Genomic DNA, 22,204 nt, shown 5'->3' on the forward strand with positions numbered 1-22,204 from the left:
ATTATCTCAAATGTATTGAAGATTGATTTACAACCTCACCTTATCACTGCAATTTTTGGATTACCAAGGATAGAATCTGGCCACTTATCTGCTTCCGCTAACTGTATGATTGCCTTTGTTACATTGATGGCCAAACAATCCATTTTGCTTAAATGGAAGGATCCAATACCCCTTGCTACTTTTCAATGGTTCTCTCAAACTATATCATGTTTAAACTTGGAAAACATTAGGAGTGGTACTGTTGATCCTTCACTTAAATTTGAATATATTTGGAGTCCATTTATTCAATATTTTCACATGATATAGACCCCCTTTCAATAACTTTCCAATTTGGAGGAACAGAGTTGATGACATAATATTGCTCTGTTTCTACTGAGAAATTTCAGTCCAGTCTTTTTTTTCTTTTTTTTTGAAATTTTTCTGTTTAGTTTGGTTTGACATATTGTTTATAATTTTTCTTATTGATTTGGGGATTTTTTTTCTTTCTTTTCTTTTATATACATAATAAATCTTTTTCTTTCCTTTCTTTTATATTATATTCATTTACTAAGAGATTGTGGGATCTACAGATTTTTTTATATTTTATTGTTCTTTATGATTATCTATGCCATGATTGTTCTCCTGATCTCTTTGTATTACATGTACAAACATTGATGTTATATATTAATCTGTATTCATTTGAAAACTAATAAAAAGATTGAAAAAGAAAGAAAGACAGTGGCCGGAGTTGAACCCGGGTCGCTGGCGCTGTAATAGCGTTATGCTAACTGCTACACTACCATGCCAAAGGTATTCTAAATCATAAATAGGTAACTTGGTTTATTTTAGTCACACGTACTAAAGTACAGTGAAAAATGTTGTTTTGCATGCCATCGATACAGATCATTTCATTACATCAGTGCATTGAGGTAGTACAAGGGAAAAGTAATAACAGAATGCAAAATATAGTGTTACAGTTACAGAGAAAGTGCAGTGCAGGCAGACAATAAGGAGCAAAGACATGACGAGTTAGATTATGAGGTCAAGAGTCTCTCTTATCGCACAAGAAGTCCATTCAGTAGTCTGATAACAGTGGGATAGAAGCTGTCCTTGAGCCTGGTGGTACGTGCTTTCAGGCATTTTTATCTTCTGCCCGATGGGAGAGGGGAGAAGAGACAATGTCCCGAGGTGGGCGGGGTCTTTGATTATGTTGGCTGCTTTACCGAGGTAGCGAGAAGTGTAGACAGAGTCCGTGGAGGGGAGGCTGGTTTCCGTGAAGTTCAGCCCTAAGTATGACCATGGATGGGCGAGTTGAGTTTAAGTAAGGAACATGCTAGGTGTACAGAGAATGGGGCCTAATTCTTTGAGGCTCAGCTGTGGCTGAAGTTGGCAGACCCCCAAAGCAACCGCAAACAGAGGAAAAGACTCAAGGATGTGCTCAAAGCCCCATTGAAGAAAGGCAACACCCCGGCTGACTCCTGGGAACCTCGAGCCTGTGAAAGCAGAGAAGGGGCAATCAGGATGGCAGTGAGTCCATACACTGAAAGTGCACTGAAGTTCTACGTAAGCAGTGGAAGGAGCACACCACTGCCCCGTCAGCCAACTCCTGCCCCAACTGTGGAAGAGTCCGCGGTTCCCATTTTGATCAGCTACATCAGGACCCAGAGAAACAGAGTGGAAGCAAGTCACCCTCAGACTCGAGGGCCGACTTGGGAAGAACTTCTGCTTCATGAAGTTGATGGCTCAAAACCTCAGTGCACAACTTGAGTGCAAGAAATTTTGAAGAGGATTTGAAGGAGCCCAGCATGAAGGTGAGATCTTCAAGGTGGGATCTGTTGACTTCTTCAGGTGGATATGAATGATCCTAATGCACAGGGCAAGGGAAAGTTATCCTTCCGGCAAGGAGATTGTCTGCCCATTATCGCATTGCCATTGTGGGAACTTGCTGTGCACAAATTGTCTGCTGTGTTTCCAAAGTATGTGGCAAAAGTATTTCATCTGTAAAAAGTACAACGTATATTAAAATGTAGTGAAGTTTTTTCAGCTGTAAGGCACTGAGGGAGATCCTGAAGTTTTGAAATCTGTGCACCAACAAATCAGACTCATTTGTGCCTGGTTTATATTGTACTTACCAGCAGTACCCAGGAGGTGATGACTTTTTTGTTGACTTGTGAGCACTGGGGCAGTGGCCAGGGCACAGTTCACCTTTGCTTGGCACCAGTCTTGCGATTAATGACATTACACATTTGTTGTGGCCTTGTCTCTGGTGACCAGACTAAAATGGTGTATTCAGATGCAAACTAGGACCTTTATTCATTTATCACGAAGAAACAAGGAGCAGATTAGCAAAATGCTGAGATTTAAAGTGCCCTCAATCTGACCTTGACATTTCAGTTTCAGCCTCTGCCAGGAACATAGAAACCATAGAAAAATTACAGCACAATTCAGGCCCTTCGGCCCACAAAGCTGTGCCGAACATGTCCCTACCCTAGAAATTACTAGGCTTACCCATAGACCTCTATTTTAATAGAAACATAGAAAAACCTTTTCCTATGTTCAATTCATGTGCACAGAAATATCTCAGCAGTTAAATGGCCAGTTCTGAGGGCCAATTCTTTTTCACATGAAAGCTTTCTTGAGTCTAGAGGTCTGGTACATATTCATCACCATGGGGGAATGGTTGGTAATGTTAAAAAGTTTGTGGTACAGTTCTAAAACAAATCTTAGCAAGATAGTGGAAGAAATAAAAAGTAAGTTTGAAAATCTGTAACCTTTCGAGGTTACAAGTGTAATCATGGTGATTTGAGTTTTTAAATCTAACTGTATGTTTTTGAGCACTGGGGAATAAAGGAGGGTGTTCCAAATGTGTAGCGGGTCCACACAAGTATTTCTCACTGGCTAGGGAAGTGGAGAGAAGGTCATACCGAGAGATGCTTCAACGATATATGAGCTGTGGGAGAAGAGTGGTACTTCGGGACATCTTGGGAAGCAGAAAATATTGGACAGAATGCAGGCATTCGGATCTTGCACTAAGTTCATTGGTCCACCATCAGTGACTGTGCCTCAGCTGGTTGGTTTACCCTCCTCAAAACCTCTTCTTGCTTAAAACCTACATCTTAGCACGAGCTTTGGGTCATACCTCCTCACGTGGCTTGGGGTAAGTTTTGTAGGCCCATAACACTCTTAACATAGATTTAACATAGAACATTACAGCACAGTACAGGCCCTTCGGTCCACAATGTTGTGCCGACATTTTATCCTGCTCTAAGATCTATCTAACCCTTCCCTCCCACATAGCCCCCTCATTTCTCTATCATTTTTGTCTAAAATACTTAATTTCAGTTGGATCTGAATGCTACAACCTCTGCAGGGTTGCCAAGGAGTTTTGGATATCGATTTTTTTTAAACTGTGGGCTGCCACTGTGATAAAATGGGGGCTGCACAGTGGAGCAGCTGGTAGAGATCAACACTCCAGTGACCCAGGTTCAATCCTGACCTCCGGCGCTGTCTGCGTGGAGCCTGCCTGTTCCCTGTGACTGCGTGGGCCCTCCCCGGGGCACTCCAGCTTCCTCCCACATCCCAAAGAGTTGGTGGGTTAATTAGCCGCTGGAAATTGCCCCTGGTGTGTGCAAGTGTGGGGTAGAATCTGGGCAGTTAATGGGAATGTGGGGAGAATAAAATAGGATTAGTGTGGGTGGGTAATTGATGCTGCAAGGACTTGGTAGTTTGGAACTTACTCCATATTAAATAATACACAATAGTGTAGAACACAATTGCAAACTGGCATTCTCTGCACTTCAGCTTTTCGTTAACTTCAGTGTGGGCTACATGACAACCTACAGCCACCCAGTCTGAATGCCAGCGTTGAAGCAATCAATGATAAAACACAGGAAGAGCTCATTTGACCCACCATGCTTATGGTGGCTAAATGGTGTTATCAGAATCAGAATTACCATCACCATCTTATATGATGTAAAATGTGTTGTTTTGCGGTAGCAGTACAGTGCATAGACAAAAAACCATAAATTACAAAATAAATAAATAGTGCGGAAAAAAAAAGGAACAATGAGGTAGTGTTCATGGACCGTTCAGAAATCTGATGGCGGGGGGAGAAGAAGCTGTTCCTGAATCATTGAGTGTGGGTCTTCAGGCTCCTGTACCTTCTCCCCGATGGTAGTAACGAGAAGATATAGGAAATATCCAGCCTAATCTCACTTTCCTGTTGTCAGAAGCTTGCATGTTCCATTCATTGAGTTTTGTAGAGCAATTCCGTAGATCTTTCAAGTTGTTATCGAAAACCGTCTTGAAAATTATTCCAAAGACGTACAGGTTAGGAGCTGTGGGCATGCTACATTAGCGCCAGAAGAGTGGCGACACTTGCGGGCTGCCCCCAGCACATTCTCAGTAACGCAAAAAGACATATTTCACTGTGTGTTTCAATGTACATGTGACTAATAAATACATTTCTAATATCTACCCTGGGAGAAAGTTTCTGCTGTCTACCCTAGCTATGCCTCTCTGAAGTGTTTTGTCACCTCTGCTTGCTGCTCTTTATGTAAAATGCTATGTCAATGTAATGTGTTGTTCTGGACTTGCAAGCTCCTTTCCTCTTTTCATTTGCTTGTGTCTTGCAGAACCAACAAGCCTTCTCATCATAATGAAGCCCATGGGCTTCACTCGTGCACTTGCAATGAATGACATTGAAATGCAAGGGTTTAGACCACTTGTTAATGATCACTTCAGTGTAAGATTCCAATGATACAGCAACAAAATAAATCACATTTTACAACTAACATTACAGTATTGGTTTGCCTGAGATAAATTTTAGTATTGTTCCTACTTCCCATGTATGTCTCTTCCTCACATCTAAGGACATTAGGGAAGACAGCTCTCATCTTTAACTGGCGGTTCCATAAGGAAATGTCAACCAGCTGCAGTGCACATGTTAACGACTTGGATGGAATACACTGGAGATCAAAATATTTGTGCAGACACAAAATTCTGGAATCTGGAGCAAAAAACAAATTTCTGGTGGAGCTCAGTGGGTCAAGCAGCATCTGTGGAGGCAGAGCAATGGTCAATGTTTAAGGTCAAGACCCTGCATCAGGACTCAGTTACAGAAAAATATTTGTGCAACTGACCTTTCGCTCTGCCACTAAACCTCAGTGGAGTGTCCAGCGGCGTTTTGTGATCAGACTGTGCTTAGGGGATGGATGCACTTTGCAGTTGGCCCCTTGTTTACACCAGCTACTGTGAGCATTTGAACGGGATTGCCAACCTTCACTGAAGAGGTAAGTGAAGCCAAGTGGTTTGTTTATTTAGCACCTTATCCTGCAAACATGTCCTCTTGTTCATGACTCCCCCACTAGTGGAAATATCTCAACATCTACCATGTAATGCCCTCTCAGGATCTTATATGTTTCAATAAGTTCCCTCCTTGGTCTTCCAAGCTCCAAAGAAGAGAGTTCTCACTTCTTCAGCAATTCCAATAAAAAACTAATGTCAGAGAGCTCTAGGACCTGCAGCACAGGAAGAGGCCATTGTCCATCATGTCAAGGAATGAAGGAATCATCTGCTTATATTGCACCACCAGTGTCAGACCATAAATCCGCATAAATTGTAAGTGAGCTGCCACTACATTCTTTAACAACCCAGCAATAAACTCAACAGTAATTATAATTTTGATGGTTTGGTCGGAGATGGTTCGTTAGATTTTTGGATGTGACACCCTGTCACAACAGATACTACCACTCACTTGATAGATGCTTAAGAGGCCTTGGGGTTATTCTATCACCACTACTCTTGGTTATTTTTATCTGTAGTTCTTAGATAATGAGCAGTCAGAGCTCTCACCTCACACACACAAAACAAAAATCAATTCACATCATAGTTTGGCGGATTTTAACGAGGAGGTTGATGGTGGGAACTATTCACAATGTTATGGTGTGGGGCAGCCATCCTGAGGCTTCCATAGTATAATCTTAGGTGACCAACCAATTTAGGGAGCATGCGCCTCTGGGTGGCACAGCTAGTAAAGCCGCTGCCTTACAACACCAGAGACCTGGGTTCAATCCTGACTTTGGATGCTGTCTGTGTGGAGTTTGCTCATCCTCCCTGTGAGTGCTTGGGTTTCCTCCAGGTGCTCCGGTTTCCTCCAACAGGTCTTTTGGTAGTTTAAATGGCCATTGTAAAGTGCCCCCAGTGTGTAAGTGAGTAGTAGAATCTGGGGAGAGTTGATGAGAATGTGGGGAGAATAAAAAATGAGATTAACGTAGGATTAGTAACGGACTTGGTGGGCTGAAGGGCCTATTTCCATGCTGTACCTCTCTAGGCTCCGTGATGTCCTCAGTATGTCCCAAGGCACCAGTGTATTATCTTTGAAATGCAGACACTGAAACTATAAAGGCAAAATGTAATTGTATGCACAGCAAGATCCCAAATGAGGGATTGTACTCCATCTGTTTTCTCCACTGGACGGCAGGGATAGAACTATCCCACTAAAAAAAAGGCATGGCTAATTCCTCCTGCATTCTGGCAATATTTATCCCACAGCAAGCAACACCAAAGATAATGGTTGCCCATTCATCTCAACATGCTCAAAATGAGACGTTTCTACCTTGACCAACACTCACTGTAGTTCACTGTCATCCTTACTTATTGGGATCCTAAGAGACAAAACTGAAGAATTTCTTCTTTAGTCACTTGCACTAACACACAGCAAGGCAGCGGCTGTGTGATATCTGCCGTCTCACAAATTCTGCTGCAGAAATCAGAACCAATTTAAGGAAAGGTGTAAATGCATTGGGAGAGGGTGACGAGAGCAGAACCAATGAGAACCAATTTTCTGGCATTTTTTTATTTATTCATTTTTCAGGATTTGGCCACTGCTGGCAAGACCAGCACTTATTAACCACCCCTAAATGAGAAGTGGTAGTGAGCTGCCTTCTTGAACTGCTGCAGTCCTTCTGATGACGTTCTCTAATGGTGCTGCTGACAAGGAAGTTTGGGGATTCAGACCCAGTGATGAAGATGAACCAGCCATATACTTTAAAGGCAAGGTGTGTGACCTGACGAAAAGCCAACAGGCAGTGTAGTTTCCATGTGCCTGAATCCTTTATCCTTACTTGTGGTACAACTTTGTGAATGATATACATTGCAGCCACTATGCATCAATGGTAGAGCGAATGGTTAGCATGGTGGATGGGTGCCAATCAAGCAGGCTGCTTTATCCAAGATGGTGTTAAACTTCTCGAGAATTGTTTGATCAGCCACGATCATATTGAATAGCAGGACAGGCTTGAGAGGAGAATTGCCTCCTCCAGCTTCTATTCTCTTACTTTCTCATGAGCTGCACTCATCCAGTCAACTGAAGAGTATTCCATCATACTCCTGGGCTTTGTAGATGGTGGAAAGACTTTGGGTGTCAGGAGATGAGTCACTGTTGACAGATTAATCAGCTCTTAACCACTCTTCTAGCTACAGTATTTATGTGGCCGGCCCAGTTGACTTTCTGGACAGTGGTGACCTCCCTCCAAGATGTTGATAGTGGGGGGGCTTGGTGATGGTATGGAACAAAGTACAGCAACTGTAAAACCAGCCACAGCGGCAAGTGGCCAAGGTCTTTGATATGGAAGACTATCAAGGAATTGGAGGAGGAGGGGGCAAACTGAGTGGTGGCCAATTCGTCGGTGACATAATTGAATGGTGGAGTGGGGCTGAGGACAGGATAACGTACTCACAAATGTGAATATTATTCTGAAAGAAGTCCATGATCTATAAATCTTCCACCTATTTAAAAAATGGTGCGAGTTTCAGAAAATAATGGGATCTAAATAGATTTTCCTCCCAGCTTCAAATCCTTCTGGTTCTCTGTCATATTTGAAAACTTACATTTCTTGGACTGATCCCAAGCAGAAAGGGGCATCTGATCAGCCACAGGGAAAGAGTAGAGAATATAAACCAATTCTTCTCATGGGCCAAACATAAACAATAACAATGCAAAACACCTGGTGGCCATTAACAGTGATCACTTCTCTCAGCTTAATTGCTTTTATATTACGAGTTAATCACGCCAAAAATAATCTTGAAGCAACATATCTGATGGCTTTCACACTGCCTGTTACCCAAGGGAGAATATTTATTGATGTTTGCAGAACTTCTAAAGCAACAGTAAAGCTCCCTAGAGTTGCAGGGAACAGGCTGCTAAATTTACCAGTGGTTGTGCTGCCTCTTACTGCTTGGTTATCCTGTGTTCTGCTTCAGTACGACTTTCCTGCTGCCTCAGGAAAGCAGCCAACATAATCAAGGATGCCTCCCACCCCAGTCATTCTCTCTTCTCCCCTCTCCCATCAGGCAGAAGATACAAAAGCCTGAAAGCACGTACCACCAGGCTCAAGGACAATTTCTATCCTGTTGTTATCAGATTCTTGAATGGACCTCTCATATACTAAAGATGAATTCTTGATCTCCCAATCTCTGTCATTGTAGCCCTTGCAATTTATTTGTTTACCTGTACTGCACTTGCTGTCACTGCAACACTATATTCTGCATTCTGTTTTCTTTTACTATCTCTATGTACTTAAGTATGGCATGATTTGCCTGAATGGAATGCAAACAAAAGTTTGCCACTGTATCTCAGTCCACCTGACAATAATAAACCAATTCCAATTCTTTAACTGTTGGTTGTTCTGAACTTTACAGATATGGGTATGTCGATTCCCCATTCCCAAATTATCACCTAAAGTAGAATTCACCTGGAGCCTGCACACTGACTTCCCTGTGGTTCTTCCATCCTGCAGTTGCCTTGCCTACTTCTCCATCTCCAGCTTCACTCTTCCCAACCCTTCATTCCCGTTCCTTCAGCCCGCTGGAATCTCTGTGCTCCGTTAATCCTGGAGTCTTGTGCATCTCCAGTCCTCTCTGTCCCTACCTCTGTGCTCCTAGCTGCCTGGTGAAAGCACTGAAGCACAGGATGGAAAATTTACAACATAAAATTTCCACAAATGCATCCTGGAAATTGGTTTAATTCCAATCATCTGACGCAATGCAGCTAAACGCTTTGTTCTTTGTATTGTTCTAAATCTCTGAAGTGTAGGAGTTGTTGGATAGTGGTCTTTAAAGAAAAGATGCATCAAATGTGATGATCACAGGGGACACAATGGCTAATCCCACAACCCAGTTCCCAGTCCATACATTCATGGTTTGACAACATCGAGTATGATGTAAATGCATTGATGCTTTTTGTCTCCACCACTTTGTCAGATGAGAAAATCCAGCCCACACCAACCTCTGAGTGAAGGCATTGTTCAACTCTGCTTGAATCTTGCCAAAAATTGACTATATTCCCAAAACTCTGTCTCATTTTTTAATTTATTTATCCACAAGGCCAGCATTTAATGCCCATCTCTAAGTGCCATTGGGGTGGTGTCTTCTTGAAACAAAGCGGTCCATGTGGAGAAGGAACTCTCTCTCCTCTTTTAACATCCACCCATTGAGCCATCTCTTTATGTGGCCTGACATAGAATGTTGGTTGAAAATGATCCTGAGATGCACCTTGTGAAATAGCTCCTATATAGTGCTATATAGATGCAAGTTGTTGTTAAGCAACATACTTCATCCTGTACCCACTAGATAAGTGACTCCTTTGCGCATTGAGAGTCATGGAGCCATACAGCACGGAAACAGGTTCTTCAGTCCATCTCATCCTTGCGGACCAAGTTGTCTAACTGAGCTAGTCCCGTTTGCCTGCGTTTGACCCCTATCCCTCTAAACCTCTCCTGTTCATGTCACTGTCCAAATGCCTTTTAAATGCCACCTCTACCACTTTCTCTGGCAGCTTGTTCCATACACACATTTTTCTGTGTGAAAAAGTTGCCCCTCAGATCCCTTTTAAATCGTTCTCCTCTCAGTTTAAACCGACACCCTTTAGTTTAGGACTCCCTTACCCTGAGGAAAAGACTTCGGCTATTCGCCTTATCTATGCTTTATAAACCTCAGAATGGTCAATCCTCAGCCTCTGCTCTATGGAAAAAAGTCCCAGCCTATCCAGCCTCCCTTTGTAACTCAAGCCCTCCAGTCGCAGTAATATCCTTGTAAATCTTTTTTGCACCCTTTCCAGTTTAACGACATCCTTCCTTCAGCAGGGCAACCAGAACTGTACACAGTGCTCCAAATCTGGCCTTACCAATGTCTTCTACAGCTGTAGCATGACCAACTCCTGTACTCAGTATTCTGACTAATGAAGGCAAGCCTGTCAAACACCTTCTATACCACCCTGTCTGCCTGTGGCTTTATTTACTTTGCAATTGCTGTGGAGCATCTGGGCTCTTACAGCACCTAGTTTTTACTGTGCGAGACTAAAATGAAGTTAAGAGCTGGAAAGCCAGATTCCCAAGTCATTAACAAGCTGAATACAATAAGCACCTACATCCCTGGAGACGGTGGTGAAGAAAGCATTTGGCATGCTTGCCTTCATCAGTCAGAATACTGAGTACAGGAGTTCATGTTACAGCTGTAGGAGATGCTGGTAAGGCCAGATTTGGAGTACTGCGTACGGCTCTAGTCACCCTGCAATAGGAAGGATATCATTAAACTGGAAAAGTTGTAACAAGCTGAGTACAATCACCTGCATCCCGAATAAATATCTGTGCTTATACAAAGAGCTCCAGCACAGTACTATATTATCTGTGAGTACGACGTTGCTCTGTGTCAACATACTCCCTGCTTTCAGACAGCAGAGCACGAGAGCTTTTCCACCTTCCTCTGCCCTCTCATGGCGCAGCTAACAGAAAGTGTGTAGCCCAACGGAGTCAGGCAGCTGGATGGTGAGATAGCCCCTCCGAAAGACTCCAGAGTCTATCAGCGGAGTGATGGAATTCATCAGATGCAGCTCATCAAGTTTCATGCTCATGCCTGCAGGGGCCTTGACAATACGAAATGAGCATTTTCTACTCTGTTTACATAAAGACTGATGAAGTTTTACTATTCTTTTCCACCTCCAGTGCTCAACGAAAAAATGTTGAGTTTACTGACAACAAGTGAGATTTTGCAGTCAGTTCATTATCAGAACAGCAAAATCCTGGCAGCCCCAGGATTGTTGCTTGAGATGTCCAACTTCATTAACTAAATAACTCAATAGTTGGAGAAGGGAGTAGGGAAGGCTTGTCACTGTACCTCCCACTGCTGACTCAGTGGCTCAAAATTAGAAGATTTCACGTTCAACCCCACTCATGAGCTTGAGCACAAAAATCCAAGCCTCCACTCCAAGACAGTGCAGCTTTAACATGCTCGTTTGGCTTCTCTCTCTTAATTTCTCTTATTAACTGATCAACTTGATACCTTATCCCCATGGCAACCCTGGCCTCACTATATCAAAGATGTTCCCTTTATCCTATCCATCAATCCTTGTCCTCTCTGCATTTTAAAACTAACTTTTTTTCTTTCTTTCCCAGATCCGACAAAGGGTCTTTGACCTGAAGCATTAAATCTGTTTCTCTCTCCACAGATGCTGCCTGACTTGCATTTTATGGTTTTATTCCAGTCACGGCAGTGCTCAGAAAGGACATACTGGAGGGCTCGTCTACTGAGGCAATTTGGATGGAACTGAGGAATAAAAAAGGGATGACTACGATAATGGGACTATTTTATAGACCTCCCAATAGTCAGCGGGATTTAGAGGAGCAAGTTTGTAGAGAGATAGCAGACAGTTGCAGGAAGTATGAAGTTGTGATAGTAGGTGATTTTAACTTTCCACATATTGACTGGGACTCCCATACTATAAAAGGACTGGATGGGATAGAGTTTATCAAATGTGTTCAGCAAAGTTTCCTTAATCAATATGTAGATGTCCCAACTAGAGGGAATGTGTTACTGGATCTCCTCTTAGGGAATGAGACAGGGCAGGTGACAGAAGTGAGTGTAGGGGAACACTTTGGATCTAGTGATCATAATTCCATTAGTTTAAAGATAGTTATGGAAAAGGATAGGACTGGTCCTAGGGTTAAGATTCTAAACTGGAGAAAGGCCAATTTTGATGGCATCAGAAAGGATCTGGCAGGTGTGGATTGGGATTGGTTGTTTGGTAAGTGGGAGGCCTTCAAGAATGAGAGTACATAATATCTCTGTTCCTGTTAGGATAAAAGGCGAGGCTAACAGGTTTAGGGAACCTTGGTTATCGAGGGATACTGAGGCCCTGGTAAAGAAAAAGGTGGATGTCAGGATCAAATGAGGCACTTGAGGAGTATAAGAAATGCAAGAGACCACTTAAGAGAGAAATCAGGAGGGCTAAAAAGACATGAGGTTGCTCTGGCAGACAAGGTGAAAGAGAATCCAAAGGGTTTCTACAGCTATATTAAGAGCAAAAGGACAGCAAGGGACTAAATTGGTCCTCTTGAAGATCAACGTGGTCATCCATGCGTGGAGCCGAAAGAGATGGGGGAGATCTTAAATGGATTTTTTGCATCTGTGTTTACTCGGGAGACAGACGCAGAGCCTATAGAACTGAGGCAAAAGCGTAGTGAGGTCATGGACCATATCTGGATTATGGAAGAGGAGGTGCTGGCTGTCTTGAGGGAATTAGGGTGGATAAATCCCCAGGGCCTGATGAGGTGTCTCCTTGGATCTTGTGGGAGGCTAGTGCAGAAAATGCAGGGGCCCTGGGAGAAATATTTAAAATGTCCTTAGCCACAGGTGAGGTGCCGGAGGACTGGAGGATAGCTAATGTTGTTCCGTTGTTCAAGAAAGGCTTAAAGAATAAGCTGGGAAATTATAGGCCGGTGAGCCTGATGTCAGTCGTGGGTAAATTATTGGAAGGTATTCTGATGGACAGGATATATAAGTATTTGGATAGACAGGGCCTGATTAGGGATAGTCAGCATGGCCTTGTGTGTGGCAAGTCAGATCTGACCAATCTAATGGAGTTTTTCGAAGAGATTACCAGGAAGGTTGATGAAGGGAAGGCGGTGGACATTGTCTACATGGACTTTAGCAAGGCCTTTGACAAAGTCCTACATAGGAGACTGCTCCAGAAGGTTAAGTCGCTTGGCATTCCGGATGAAGTAGTCAATTGGATTCAACATTGGCTTAGCGGGAGAAGCCAGAGAGTGGTAGTAGATGGCTGTCTCTCCGATTGGAGGCCGGTGACTAGTGGTGTGCCGCAGGAATCGGTGCTGGGTCTGTTGTTGTTTATCATCTATATTAATGATTTAGATGATAATGTGGTAAACTGGATCAGCAAATTTGCAGATGACACTAAGATTGGGGGCGTAGTGGACAGCGAGGAAGGCTATCAAAGCTTGCAAAGTGATCCAGACCAGCTGGGAAAATGGGCTGGAAAATGGCAGATGGAAATTAATGCAGACAAGTGTGAGGTGATGCACTTTGGGAAGACAAACCAGAGTAAGACTTACACAGTGAATGGTAGGACTCTGAGGTGTGCGGTAGAACAAAGGGACCTGAGAATATAGATCCGTAGTTCCTTGAAAGTGGCATCGCAGGTTGATAGAAATGTAAAGAGAACTTTTGGCACATTGGCCTTCATAAATCAGGGCATTGAGTATAGGAGTTGGGACGTTATGTTGAAGTTGTACAAGATGTTGGTGAGGTCAAATTTAGAGTATTGTGTGCAGTTCTGGTCACCGACCTGCAGGAAAGATATCAATAAGTTTGAAAGAGTGCAGAGAAAATTTACACGTATGTTGCCGGGACTTGAGGACCTGAGTTACAGGGAAAGGCTGAATAGGTTAGGACTTTATTCTCTGGAGTGCAGGAAAATGAAGGGAGATCTTTTCGAGGTATACAAAATTATGAGGGGTATAGATAGGGTGAGTGGATGCAGGCTTTTTCCCCAAAGGTAGGATGAGACTAGAACTAGAGGTCATAGATATAGGGTGAAAGGTGAAATATTTAAGGGGAATCTGAGGGAGGTGCGAGTGTGGAACGAGCTGCCAGTGGAAGTGGTAGATGCGAATTCAATTGTAACATTCAAGAGAGGCTTGGATAGGTACATGAATGAGAGGGGTGTGGAGGGCTCTGGTCCGGGTGCAGGTAGATGGGACTAGGCAGAAAACCAAGTCGGAATGGACTAGATGGGCTGAATGGCCTGTTTCTGTGCTGTAGTGCTCTATGACTTTATGGCAGTATTGAGTGTGTGCTGACTGTTGAAGACACTACCTTTTGCTTGAGAAATTAAACACCATCTGCTATAATGTGGTGGGGAGCCAAAGTAGTGATCTTTTGGATAGGACATTTAACCAAGTTCCTGTTTGCTCTCTTAGTGGGTTATGAGAAGGTCCATGCCACAATTTTTCACAGACCTGGCCAATATTTATCCTTTATTCAACATCAATGAAACAGAATATCTGGGCGTTATCACATCGCTACAAGTTGGACCTTGCTGTACATGGATTGGCTGCTCTCTTCCAACCTTCAAGAGTGGTTGATTGGCTGTTTGGGAGAGCTTGAGATCATGAAAGGTGCTAATGGAAATGCAAGATTCTTATTTCTACCTCCTATTCTCCCTTACAACAATTGCAGTTACCTTGATGGGGTGAAGACAGAAGGCGGAGGCAAGATAGACACCACATCTTTTATACTGTAACTATTGCAGTGTTAAATTACTTTTAAAAATCTTCTAATTGTTGTATTCCCACACCAAAGAAATTTAAACAATCACCAGACAGACGAAAAGATACACGAGGCTGATCTCCATCTCTTGGAACACCGCTGTTTGACAATGGTTTAATGCCAAAAAGTTAATTCCACTAAGCCAATCTCATCAGTGATTCCATATTTGTTTGCATTGCTGTTGTAATTTAGGACAATAAATCTAGAGAGACTTTAATGTGCCTGAAGAAGAGGTCACCTCTTTTGGCTGAATCTGGTCTGTTTATAATGCTCCCAGTCTCCCTGTGGCATTCTCCCACTACAATGGCTGACTTATGTCTGACTTGTTGTCGCTGTTAATATGATGAACGAGGATAGACAAGGAAATTGCAAGCTTTCAAAATTCAGCCAACCAAAGTCTCACATTTTTGTCTGCAGCCATTAACTAGATGAAGTGAAACTGTTTTGCTTTTTGAAATGGTGGCCTGGAGCTATTAGTTCCATCTTCCCCATACACACTCCTGCACTGTGGGCAAAATATATTGTCTAATAGATTAAAAAAAACTTTTAAAACTACTTCTTGTGGCAATGTTTCCAAAGTGTTTAATTCAAACCCGCAATAACACTGTTGCCAGATTCACATAATAATCACTTCACTCAGGTTTATGGTCTCGCAGGGATATTTATTCAGGGGTTTTGAACCTAAGTATTTACGGTGCTATAAACTAATCTTGACAACCCAGGTCACTTCTTGAATGTCCACAGACAGCCACTGACTGCCGTGATACTTGCATACCTCATTGTAGCTTTTCGAAAATAAATCATACGGAGACACAAGAGACTGCAGATGCTGGAACCTGGAGCCACTAACAATCTGCTGGAGGAACACACAAAACGTGGGAGGAACTCAGCGGGTCAGGTAGCATCTACAGAGGGAAATGGACAGTCGATGTTTCAGGTCGAGACCTTTCATCAGTCCAGATAAAGGGCCTCAACCCGAAACGTTGACTGTCCATTTCCCTCCATAGATGCTGTCTGACCCGCTGAGTTCCTCCAGCGCTTTGTGTGTTCCTTCAGCAGATTGTTAGTTGCTCCAGATTCCAGCATCTGCAGTCTTTGGTGTCTCCAGTCTGCAGGAGGAACTCAATGGGTCGAGCAGCATCTGTGGGGGGTGAAGGAGGTGTCTTTCCACAGTTTAACCGGGAGTTAACGTTGATGGGGACTAGTGCTTGGAATTCTAGCTCTAACCATTTCTGTCCCAGACTGATGGAACTGGTGCCAAGTCCATATCCACACTTGCCATTGAGTTCAGTGATCCAGAATGCTGACCGAGGCCATTGTGACTGCAGCGGTGGTGGAGTTGCCTGCATGCACCTTAACTTGACGCAGCTCGCAGAGTTGCTGCCTCGCGTCTCCAATGACCCGAGTTCAACCCTGACCTCCAGTGCTGTCTGTGTGGAGTTTGCACATTCTCCCTACAACTGAATGGGTTTCCCTTGGGTGCTCTGGTTTCCAGAGCATGCAGCTTGGTAGATGTCATTGGCCGCTATAAATCGTAGGTGGGTTGTAGACTTGATGGGACTGTGGGGAGAATATGTTACAGGGAAAATTAGTGAGGGGGGTGGACTTGTTCTGTAAACCAGCATAGCCCCAAATGGGCTGAATAGCCTCCTTCTATGTCATAAAGAAATATGAAAAAAAAATTTGACTATGGTGTCGGGGACTATGAGAAGGTGTCTCACCATTCACAAGCTCGCCTCTCAAGCTCCTCAGTTTCTTGTATTGAGATGATTCAAATGGACATTGAGAGAAAAAAAGTCTCTCATTAGTCCAACCACACACCAGCATATTGGTTGCCTGGATATGGCCGAGATGTCTGACCTTTATTAACTAGATTCCCCTTTGCTCAGCCAATAGATTAGCCAATTCGCTCATCGAAAGCGGTTGACTTTCTGATTCAGAAGTGGATTCTGGGACAACAAAGCACTCTGTATCCTTGCATAGATTACTTGCTTGAAGTGTCTTTCAACTGAGGATGGAGCTAAGCCAATCTGCAACTGGTTAATGAAAAATTTGGATGAGGAGGATGCTGAACATGAAGAACAGATGGATCTCTCCCCGTTCCCACTGCAGTGACAGGTAGGGGGCAGCTGTGCCCAATGACCCAGCAGGTACATAATACAAATTAAACGTACCATTTGACAAACTCAGTAAAAGATGAGTCACTGTTGGAGGTAAAGCCAAGCTGCTCACTTATTGAATCCGCAGTCCTACTAAAGCAAACCTTACTATTTTACAAAAAGAAAGCATTGCGTTGCAAATGCTTAACACCTGCTTTGCTTTCTCATTTAACCGTTTCACTGCCAAGTTTGTCCAGTGACCTTGGTCTGCATTCAGTCTAGCCCTACTAAAGCAAATTTTGTGACAACCTTCAGCTTGCTTTGGCTATATATTTGTCTCAGCTTTCCTGCAGCCAAGTCCCTGCCTGGAATCCATCTGCTGTTGAATGCTCTCTCATCAGGAATAACAGCCACAAAATATAAATTTCAGTCATTGGGAACTGAGGTCAAGGCTCGACGTGGGCATTAAATCTGCGTAAATCCATAACAATGTGCGCTACTTCCCTGCTGTATGCAGGGAACGCACAAACAAATCAACGTGATTAATTCAAGAAATACCTCCGTCACAGCCACCAGCTGTCTGTTTTATCTACAATGTCAACCGCCATCAGCCGCAGAGACTGACCCTATCTAGAAGTTAGAAAGATAAATATTGTTGTAGCATTTCTCAAGGACGGCCAACTTCCATGCTCAGCACCTAATGTGTGAATGATTCTTCATGGCACCTTAGCCTCCACATGGCACACGTTACTTTGCACATTTACCTGACACCCAGCACACCCTAACATACACATTACGTGCTTTATCCCACAAATGACACACCCCAATTCACGTCTAACACTACACCTGGCATATCCTACCATGTTACCCTATACATTGCACATCTCATCCATTGCATTATTCCCCAGATTTCACACCCAATATACATATTACCTTGTGCCCCACTTACACACTACCATACACATGGTACACTGCACCACATGCATTACCCACATGTAACACACACAGCATGTGCATTATCCTCCATGAAATACAATATGCCCTGGTCATGACCCTATTAACAAAGCCTGCTCTGTGCAATATACAACAAAGCAATCCCAATTCAATGTTCTCCCAACAGCAGATGTCAACATTGGTGTTTTATTTTTGTTAGTTGTGAGCAGCACTTTCTTCTCCAAGTTGGAAGACTGTATGATGAATCAAATGATGATCCATAAAGCCTTGGATCAGATATCCCAAGCTGAAGTTCCAGCATACTGTGGCAGAGGTATTGCCTTCTAGATGCAAAGTTAAAGTCCCATTCTGTCCTGTCAAGAGCACACACAAGATCCACGGCACCATTTCAAAGAGCAAATGAATTGTCCTGCTGTCTTAGCCAATGGTTATTTACTCATTCAACATCCACTACAAAAGCCCTTTGTTGATACCTTACCTGCCCTGTCATTATAAACCACACACAATACTCCCTTTGATTATCCACCACATGCCCTGTGATGATCTTCTCCATAACACACCCATCCCTGTGCAATATTGTTTATGTATTCATCTCCCTTTACACTCTCTCCTACCCTCTCTGCAGTCCCTTACACAGACAGCTCCTGTCCATGAAGCCCCACACATCTCAATCTAACATGTGCAATATCTCCCATGCAACTTGCTCAATGCAGTGTCTTCCCAGCAACATGATCCATCCAACCTGCTTGCTGAGATTCATTTATGTATCGTGAAAGGAAGGAGGCTGAAAGAAAAAAAAATGGAAAGCTGACTGGGTGTAGAAGAAGAGTGGTGGTCATCGTAAAAGGCAATGATAATGGATTTTATAAACACACATGCAGAAAAAGGAATGAAACCAATGAGAGAACAAGAAATAACAGACAGCTAATAACAAGAAAAAAAAAGACGCATTTATGTAGACACAGGAGACTACAGATGCTGGAACCTGGAGCAACACACAAGATGCTGGAGAAACTCAATGGGTCAGGCAGCATCAATGGAGGGAAATGGACAGTTGATGTTTCAGGTCGAGACTCTTCATCTGGACTGGTTTCATAGTCTAGATGAAGGGTCTCGACCCAAAGCACTGACTGTCCATCTCCCTCCATAGATGCTGCCTGAACCGCTGAGTTCCTCCGACATCTTGTGTGTTGCTTATATGTATGCAGTAGTTTATCACGTCACTTTCCAGATATCCAATTTACATCAATGAAGTATTTTTGAAGGAATCACTGTTCAAATGTACGAAACATTTGCACACAGCAAACTCCCACAAACACAGTGTAGCATTGACAAAGTGCTTCTGTAGTGGATGTTGAATGAGAAATAACCATTGGCTAAGACATCTGCTCTTCTTTGAAATGGTGCTATGGATCTTATGCCTGCTCTTGACAGGACAGAATGGGACTTTGTCTAACATCACATCTAGAAGGCAATACCTCTGCCACAATACACTGGAGCTTCAGCCTGGAATATCTGGCCCAAGTCTCATGGATCATCATTTGAACCTACAGTATTCCAACTTGGAGAAGAAAGTGCTGCTCAGAACTCACAAAAATAAAACGCCAATGTTGACTCAGAAAGCTAAAGATGAGAGGTTGGAAAGATCCAGGGGTGTTGAGGTTAGATTGGGAACAGAAGTACCACCAGACTCAAGATGGCTCAAACTCTGAGTTACAGGGAAGGAAATGTTTGCATTGTGAATGGTGCTAAATATATTGGCTGGGCAGACTGCCCCAGCTGAAGAGCTAGCATTGCCACATGAGCAAGGGGATGAACGGCCTATTTCTGCTCCAATAATGATTAGAAAAACAACTTAAAGAACCAAGCTTTATTTTACAGTAAGGTAAACATATAGCTGGGACTGAGTTTAATGCAGCAATTCCATCTTGCTTTCATGGTTTCAGGCATTGACTGAATTACTGTTGCGGAACTGACGTACAAGTCATCGATCAGACAACAAGCCAGTTTGACTGCTGCTTAAGATTGGAAAGAAATTTGCATAAGCAGTGGACCAAATCAGATTCTTCAGACATAGCTGTTGCTTCGCAGTTCTACGCAGCATAAAAGTGTCTGATAAATGTCTCCTGCCAACTCCATATCATATTGTAATATCATCATGTTAATAACCCTAAGCAAGAGCATCCACCCTTTCTGTCATAATCGGCCATGTTCCAATGAAGCCCTTGCAGGCAACATAGAATATCAAAATATAATCTTCCCACTAATAGTCTTAAAATAAAGTAAGGACAAAAGAAAGGGAACAAGGAATGGAGTAGCTTGCATTTATATAGCTTTTTGTGACTTTAGGAGGGCCCAAAGCACTTTATAGTTTTTGTGGTAAGGAATGTGATGTCAATTTATGCACAACATGTTCCCCTAAACATCAAGGGGCAAGCAGTTATCTAATTAAAATATTGGCCGGGACACTGGGGCAGATCCCCTCCTGCTCTTCTTGGAAGAGAACCATGGGATCTTTAATGTCCACCTGTGATAACAGATGGAGACTTAGTTTAAGGTCAAAGTCAAAGTCAAGTTTATTGTCATATGCACAAGTACATGCAGGCGTAGGTGCAGTGAAAAACTTACTTGCAGAAGCATCACAGGCACACAGCATTAGATACACTACATCCACAAAAAATATACACAATTTTTACAAGAAAGCACAATTAGAACAAACAAAAGTTCATTGTGGTGCAAAGTGCAAGTGTCAGCTGGAAGATTGCACTTCCACAACACAGTCAGTCAAGAAACTGTACCCACGTCAGGATGTCTCAAGCAACTAATACCAAGGATCATGGAGTTGAGATGCAGCGTCTACCCAGTTGCAACGATGAGAACAAACTACCAACCTCTAGGTCCTACAAAATTCAACTCTTAAGCAAGTTGAAAATAAGCCAGGCATGGTAGAGTAGCGGTTAGCGTAACGCTATTACAGCATCAGCAGTCCGGGTTCAATTCCGGCTACTGTCTGCAAGGAGTTTGTACGTTCTCCCCGTGTGTCTGCGTGGGTTTCCTCTGGGTGCTCTGGTTTCCTCCCACTTTCCAAATACATACCGGTTAGGAAGTTGTGGGCATGCTATGTTGGCGCCAGAAGCGTGGCGACACTTGCGGGCTGCCCCCAGAACACTCTGCGCAAAAGATGTATTTCACTGTGTGTTTCAATGTACATGTGACTAATGAAGATACTGTAGGGACTTATACGTAGGGACAGAATGACTCTGGGAATCGGACTGTCAGGAATCAAGGACTACATGTGGCTCCCAAGTTCCATCAGCAGCAATGTGACACATTGGCTGGCTTGCTCCTTTCTTTCAATGAATAGATGTCAAAACTACTTCATTGGCTGTACACTCGCATATTATTGGTAGCAATGGTAAACATTGCGAAGTCCATTTATAACCCTTTTTAGTGATGTCTATGTGTTAAAGAAGTCTTCAGTTTGAGGCTTCCCAGGTAACAGAATCACGTATGGCAGCCTCTCCTTATTTAGGACAGTAGTTAGTTATGTGGTGCGGGAGCAGGGCTGACCTCTGAGTAGTAGGTGCAATGCCAGGGAACCCTTCCAGTCTGTCAGCTGTTGACAAAGCGACACCATATCTCCAAAAGTAAAGACAGGTTGTGTTACAATTCATAGCCAAAGAGTCCTACAGCACAGAAACAGGCCCTTCGGCCCTAAAAGTCCATGCCGACCATCAAGCACCCAACTAGTGTAGCTGAAGCCAGTCTATTCGACTGAAGACATTTCCCTTGTTCATTTTTCCTGATGTGACACTGATTGCTGCGGCACTATTTCTAAACTGTGGCAACTGGAACTTATTTGGGAACCAAAACGTGTAGGCACTGAAGGGCAAGTGTTTTTGTGCAGCCGACATGACTTTTGCTGTTGGCAGCACAGCAATTAAAAAGGACGATGTGCAGAGTGAATGCACCACTGTTCTTTGTTCCGCTTGTGATCGACCAGCGGGGGTCATCAGGCAGGGTAGAGCTGAAGGCGGCACAAATGGCCGTCCTTTCAACTGCCTGCAACAGCTCAGCCCACACCATACAGTCAAGTCGAATTTATTGTCATGTGCACAAGTACAGTGAGATACAGGTGCAATGAAAAGCTTACTTGCAGCAGCATCACAGGCATGTAGGTACAGACAACACACAAAACATAAATTATACAAGAGGGTGAAGAGAAAAAAAAGACTTGTGCAAAACAGGACATTAGTGCAAAAGAAACCACAATCAGAGACAAGTCCATGGCCGTGCAAGAGGTGGTCTGTGGTGTTCCAACAACTATAAATGTCCAAGGTAAAATCAGCAAGTCGACCCAGACATTAAAGGAGGAGTTTCCCCACATTATGGACATAGCAAATATACAAAAATATATCAATAAGGTATGTGAAATCTTCGGCAATACACAAAAAGTGCTGGGGGAACTCAGCAGGTCAGGCAGCATCCATGGAAGGAAATAAACAGTCGACATTTCGGGCTGAGACCCTGTGAAATTTTCAGTGCAGTTT

General features: G+C 43.3%; 1 protein-coding gene across 3 annotated transcripts in view; it reads right to left on the reverse strand.

Annotated features, from left to right (window-relative positions):
• LOC127584315 (netrin receptor UNC5D-like) overlaps window positions 1–22,204 on the reverse strand; it is a 562,203-nt gene that overhangs the window by 406,144 nt on the left and 133,855 nt on the right. The window lies entirely within an intron of this gene.

The sequence above is a fragment of the Pristis pectinata genome, chromosome 29, assembly GCF_009764475.1.
Source record: "Pristis pectinata isolate sPriPec2 chromosome 29, sPriPec2.1.pri, whole genome shotgun sequence".
NCBI lineage: Eukaryota > Metazoa > Chordata > Chondrichthyes > Rhinopristiformes > Pristidae > Pristis > Pristis pectinata.